Source organism: Megalobrama amblycephala, linkage group LG1, assembly GCF_018812025.1.
Source record: "Megalobrama amblycephala isolate DHTTF-2021 linkage group LG1, ASM1881202v1, whole genome shotgun sequence".
Classification (NCBI taxonomy): Eukaryota; Metazoa; Chordata; class Actinopteri; order Cypriniformes; family Xenocyprididae; genus Megalobrama; species Megalobrama amblycephala.
In genome coordinates this window covers 15852406-15859500 of record NC_063044.1, presented here as the reverse complement: position 1 = coordinate 15859500, position 7095 = coordinate 15852406, and the positions used below count along the sequence as shown (strand labels likewise).

The 7095-nt window shown below is 37.4% G+C and overlaps 1 long non-coding RNA gene across 1 annotated transcript; it reads right to left on the bottom strand.

Moving 5' to 3' along the window:
- Positions 1-2400: 2400 nt before the first annotated feature.
- Positions 2401-3544, bottom strand: LOC125264288. The gene is made up of 3 exons (XR_007184051.1): positions 3171-3544; positions 2919-2996; positions 2401-2538 (listed from the first exon to the last, which is right to left on the bottom strand). It is a non-coding gene; the product is annotated as an uncharacterized LOC125264288 (long non-coding RNA).
- Between the last annotated feature and the right edge of the window lie 3551 nt (positions 3545-7095).

Genomic DNA, 7095 nt, shown 5'->3' with positions numbered 1-7095 from the left:
GTTCTGGACCTTTTGGGAAACTGCAGCTTGAACCTGGGCTCGTAGTTCAGTCAGTTCTTTTTTCAGCGAAGTCACATCCACTACTTTGGAACAAGCAGGCTGGCACTTCTGGTGAGTCAATGATTGCATGGAGGCAAGTCGAGCATGAATTTCTGATATTTGTTTTCTCATGGAGTCTGTTTCAGGGGCTGCTCCGCTGACTACCTCTTGTGAGTGAGCAGACAACTGATGAGCTGCAGCTCGTGACTTGGAAGTGGCTAGACTTTGTTTAGTCATCCCAAAATGACTCCTCATCCGATCCTCCTTTGAAGCTTGCCGGTCTTCTTCCGCTCTGACAGACACCACAAGTTCAGCGAAGGAAGGTGGGTTATTCTTTCTCCTTTCCAGCTGAAGACTGACAATTAAGCCATTATCCCAGCACCCACGACAGAATTGATTCAACAAACTGCGATCACGCTCCCTCTCTGCAATGCCACCTCTCCTCACCGCTGCACTTAACATCACTTGTAATCGATGCAGGTAGCTGGAAGGCTTTTCTCCCTGATTCTGCAACATCGTCATGAACTTTGCCAGCAGCTCTTCCCCATCCTCCACTGATGCATACACTGATTCTAGCAACTCTAAATATACTGAGGGCGATGATTGTGGGCTAATGTGTTTGATTACGTCAGCAGCAGGTGGAAGCAAGCTGTCTAGAATTCTTCTTGTACGAGACAAGTCTGAAACCGATGGATCATCCAGTAGGAATTGCACACTTGCTCGCCATGTTTCAAAGTCGGGTTCATTGGGTGGGCGTGGAATTTTCCCTGAGAAGGATCTGAGACGTAGGGAAGTATGCTGGGCTGTCATATCACTTGTCCTCACAACGTGCTCAACCACGACTCTTTGCACACCAGGAGGATCTATCATATCCATGGTCAGAACTGGATGTGGTATACCTGTGGCTGAAGGATTGTTAATTCTACCAGTATTAGGTACAGTATTCATCTCATTCTCCTTGGACAGGTTTTGAGTTTTCTGGCTTCCAACACCCAGCAATGGAGAAACATTTGGTGAGAAGGTTCCATCTCTACTTTCTCCCATTCTCTGTGATGTGGCGGGTGACCCACGGTCATTGACTGAACTGGCAGTACTGAGTCCCTGAGTTTGGGAGTCTGCTACATTACAGCTGGGCAAATGTTCGGTGGGAGGGCCAACTGACCTCATTTTTACTAACTCCTCTTGAAGCACTTCTTCAAAAGATTTGCCAGTAGCATTAGCAATGGCTTTCAATTCTGCTAAATAGCCCTTAGTAGCGTCATCTTTAACTACAGGTGAGTATACACTGCTTAGGGCACGTACAGTGAATATGACATCTGCATCCGAAGTGCTAACAATACTTAAAGGCAACAGAGGGTTCAGGTTTTTCATTGCAGAGCTATGTGCAAACTCTATTATAGCCTGCCGATGAAATTCAGATGTTGGGTCATCAATAAGCAGATTACGACTAATGCTGCCATACCGTACAAGCCATGCTTCTAAGTTTTGGTCAGATTCACTCAATGTTATGCCACCAACTATGACAGCATTGGAAACATTCACGTTTTCTCGTTCCACTATATCCATACTGATAAAACTGAGATAGCTTGTTTCACAGAAAGAATTATCTTTTTGTCGTACTGAGAGGTCACTGTTGTTGTTAGGCAATCAATCTCCTGGCTGGCTCTCGCCAAGTTTTTGTACCGCTTTCTATCTGGCTAATAACTTGTAGATTTAATAAATAATTAACTTGTTATATGCCAATCTATGGACCAGCGTCTCAGAAGGACAGATTCGCTACTGAGAAAGATGCAACAACAACAGTGAACAGACTTGAAGAATAATTTGGTTGAACACACAATGTGTATTTGTTTGACTGCATTCAAAAGGTAAGTTGAATCAATGTGAAATAATAAAAAATATATATATATTTTCACAATTGAAAATATTGTTTCTGAATTTTCCTATCAATCTTTTCTTTTCACAGGTTTCGTGAAACTTTTCCCTTGATTGTCAACAAGGTAAGTACTTTATTCACTTTAACTCAGTGTTCGATTCACCCAAAAATTAGTGTTCAAGTATCAAAACCCAAACAATATATCACTTGTCAACCCAGAAAATTGACACTTCTCAATGAAATAAAATAATGTCCTTTGATCTCAAAATCCTCAATTTCTCAGTCTTTCAAGAAAAACAGTTCTTCAAATGGTCCATAGAAGTACAAATGTCTTTTCTTTGTCCATGAGGAACATCTCCATCCAAAACACAAAAAAAGAAGAGTTATTCGATTTCCTACCATTCGCAGAGTTCAGAAAATCTTTTGTTTCCACAGAAAATCCAAGAACAACTCAAGGGAGGCTCGCCAGTCCAAACCCTCCTCAAAACCACTGGAAGGCCGGGACAAATCCAGAATACAGGCATCGGTACATCTCGTCACATCGGACAGGACAGCAATCCAATTTTGGACAAGGGCAGAACAAGAAAAACAGAACAAAACCAAACAAAAACAAAAAACCTGACCTTGAACAAACAAGGTCATGAAAATATCATGAATATCTTCATTGTAACAACATACAATAAAGTTATCAATCACTATACATCATTCAAATTACACAGAACTTGAGTATTCTGAATATATGTACATGTATCTTTTCAAATAAAGAATATTTTCTTCATATATGCAACGTCTGTGACTATTTTTCCAACATAGCGCACTAATTATTATATAACTGACAACTTTCCGTCACATACTTGAGCACACAGTTAGCTCGTATGTACTAAAGACAGCATTACACATTTTTTCATATATAAATCAGTCACAAATTCAATTTCTCTTGCTTTTTCCACTTAAACAATAATAATGATTCAATTGTGATGAATAACAAGGCAAATTGACTTACCAAGGAGATCTTTAAACTCACAGAAAATTCCAGAATGGAGCGGTTACAACGCGTCCGATTTAAACCCTTTTCTTTAACCTTTTTAATCAAAAATACACTTCGTAAACACTTTAGCAACACTCTGTCGCTAGTAAAGTATATGCATATCACCATTAACTTTTATATTTTACAAATTGAATGTCCATTTCACTCACATTACAATATCAACGTCATTCACAACCAATGGAAAATAAAATGCGTCACTTCACTTACATCAATCCATCGATAAAACACATCCAGAAGATTATTTCTATGTTTCTGTTCCCCGGAGCGTCAGCAAACACCGCGCTCATCAGCACCTATGCACGATAGAGAGAGCTGCCTCTGACTCCACGAGCAAACCTCGTGCAAAATCCGGAAACTAATTTCTCCGCTGCGCCACATTCTGCGCTCTCATTGGCTCACGTTGTATTAAAAGCTACTCTCTATTGGTCACATTAATAACCAAGTAAAATATATGTTTATATAAAATTAATATTTTCTTTTATAATAGTACTCGTTTTTAAGTAGTTCTCAATAGTTTTGTTTATATATTAGTATGTTTATATATTAATAACTTTATTTCTATATTACTCTGGTAACCTTGGTTACACTATACTTTGTGGCATCTTCTGAAACTGATTCTGTAGCAGTATTTCATTTTATTTTATATTCAAAACACTAGAACAGAATATTCCTTGTTAATGCTAAATCGTTATATCTGGCTATGAAAATCTTTATTACTAAAGGACTGCTGCGCATAATGGAAAGCTAGAGAATATTGCTGGTCTACATTTCAATAAATGTTATTGCATTTTCGACCAGACTGAAAAAAGTACATTTTACGTGTGTTCTGAATGATAGCTAGATTAGTGTTTACTGTATTGAAGTCATCAATTGAACCTGGAAACATATTTTAGAGAGTCTTTTGTTGTGGTATTTTTGTGCATAAACATCCCAAACTCCATGCACGTATATTAAATAATTTATTTACGGTTGTTATGATCTGTACTTGTGGGAGACCATGTAATTTTGTGTTTATAGAGCTTATTGAGATGTTCTTAGTAGGGAGAATCAAAAGCAAATTTCTCTCAATGGCTTTAATATTTATCCCACATTGTTTTGTGAGAGATTTTTCTTTAATCCCAGTTGTTTTGTCTGTGATGTGTTTATTAACTTTAGTCTGGTACACTGTCATAATCATGAGAAAAGTAGTTTGTCATATTTTTACCATCTTAAGGCTTGCATTTATGATAACATGAGTTTGCACAACAGATTAGGATATGCAATACCACTAGCCTTTACAAAATGTACTTATACATACTGCTGTAGGACGTGTGAAATGAATCCTAGGATGAGAGTTTAAAGGGTTGAACTATTATTTCATAGCTCTAAGTTTAAAGCTTTCATTGGCAGGCTGGCACAGCTGTACCCAGTGGACTGTTGACAGGCATCTCAGGTTCTGACTGATGAATGCCACCGTTACACCAGATGGCCTCCCTGCTGCCCACCTTTCCTGAATATAGTAAGACAGAGAAATTCCATCAGTCTCCCTCGCTGCAGTTCTGGTGGCCTAAATTGTCTCAATCTGAGGACTATGATGGCATTTTAGTGCCACGTTAAGATAAAAACAATGTTTATATTCTAGGGTCATCAGTTTGTTTGTAGGTAGTATCTGTAATCAGTGGTACAAAGTGAATTTGATCTTTCTTAGTACATTGCTATGTTAAGTGTTTTTATAGTTGTTTTTCTTTGGGGAAGAAGTGCTTAGTGTAAAATAATAATCATTCCTCTTGGTTTCATATCATTTTTTGGCGGTAGATCATGTTTATGACAAGTAATTAATGAAAATTCTGTCATTAATTACTCACCCTCATGCCGTTCCACACCTGTAAGTCCTTCGTTCATCTTCAGAACATAAATTAAGATATTTTGGATAAAATCCAATGGCTCCGTGAGGCCTGCATTGACAGCAAGATAATTTATACTTTCAGATGCCCAGAAAGCTACTAAAGACACATTTAAAACAGTTCATGTGACTACAGTGGTTCAACCTTAATGTTATGAAGCGACGAGAATACTTTTTGTGCGCCAAAAGAACAAAATAACGACTTTATTCAACAATATCTAGTGATGGGTGATTTCAAAACACCGCTTCATGAAGCTTCGAAGCTTAACAAATCTTTTGTTTCGAATCAGTGGATTGGAACGTGTATCAAACTGTCAGTCACGTGAATTCAGTACATGAGGCTTTGTTATGCCATAACTGTTTCGAAACTTTTCAAAATTTCAATGGTTCACGTGACTTTGGCAGTTTGATATACGTGCTACTAAGCTTCATGAAGCAGTGTTTTGAAATCACCCATCACTAAATATTGTTGAATAAAGTCGTTATTTAGTTTATTTGGTGCACAAAAAGTATTCTCGTCACTTCATAACATTAAGGTTGAACCACTGTAGTCACATGAACTGTTTTAACCCTTAAATGCATACCTCGGGTCTTTAGTGACCCGGGACGTCATTCACTACCCTCCTCCTCGTTTATTTTTTAAAATTAGACATCAACCTTCTTGGTATTCCTCAATCAATTCATTATAAAGAATATAACAAGAAAAAAATCATAAAATTATAAAAGAATGCCTATTTTTGTATTAATTTTTTGTCAAAATTGTATAGGGTCGCTATCAACCCGAGATGTGTATAAGTGTACGTATATTTTTTTCTGCACAACAATAATTGAATCTTAGATGATGGAATAAGTGCAATTCACCTTTATTCCACAAGGTGGCAATGTCTGATACACAATGATGAAGTGATGATCCATTCAGACAAAAAACAAAAGAATAAGCAAAACATGAAATGGCTCAGCGATTTACTGCAGAGCAAGTTCTGAACGCAATCAAATATGACTGTAACTGTTACTGGATGGATCTGGTGAAGCTGTTAGCGATCAAAATATTGATTTTGAAGATGTTGAAAATTATATCGTTTTGAGAATATGTTTGAGATAGCGAATGGGCTCATATTCGCGACCTCAAACATAAAACTAGCCTGTTATTTGCTGAATTTACTGGGAAATGAGCTTTGACGGGGACAGTGATGATGGCATAAAACATCTGCTCAAACGGAGCCCTTTCAAGCTCCAAAAGGTAACAAAATATGCTTTATTTTATTCTTCTGTAATTGTTACTCTAATATCAGAGGAGTTTTACATTATCATGACAGGTAGAGATCCATCCGTGTTAGATATAGATCCGGGTCGATAAAGACCCGAATATGTAAGAATGATTGGCGAAACAGTCATGCATTTAAGGGTTAATACATCTTTAGTAGCTTTCTGGGCATCTGAACATGTTAATTATCTTGCTGGCAATACAGGCCTCACTGAGCCATCGCATTTTATCAAAAATATCTTAATTTGTGTTCTGAAGATGAATGAAGGTCTTACGGGTGTGGAACGACATGAGGGAGAGTAATTAATGTCTGAATTTTCATTTTTGGGTGAACTAACCCTTTAAATTGCATTCAGCCTTTTGGAATAATGTCCACTTTAATGTTACTTAATTTGAAACTTAACTGTCAAAATATTGTAACTTCACACGTCACAGCAGCACTGAAAGAATAAAATGCCGTGCAGAGGACAGACGCGAAATGTATGAGGACTGGGGATCCATTTCTTTGTAATTTAAATGAGAAATTATTGCAGTGCTCAGGTCAGCCAGTATAGCGTTAGAACCGATGAATGCAGTGAAATGCACAGCTTAGAGGGAACATTGGTCAGAAGTGTAATTTGAGTCCATTTGATTCACAAGTTTAGGTCACATTTTATTAGTCTGTAATGAATAATTGGCAGACATGCAGGATGTCCACTAAAACAAAGTTCCACACATCAAAATAATCACATTTAAAACTGTAAAGTCCAGTATCCAATCAAACAAAACCATTGGCTAGACTGAAAGCACTCAAAACTGCAGGACAAGGTCACTATGACTTTAAGACACATTTCCTTTAGAGTACTTACAATCAGTGGCTGATTAACAGAAATTACCTGGTATATGTAACCATAGTAACCTACAGTAAAATACTGTTGTGATAGTGTGGTGAGACAGACAAATGCAAATTTACCACTTTTTCCATATGGACTTTTTTTTTATTATTA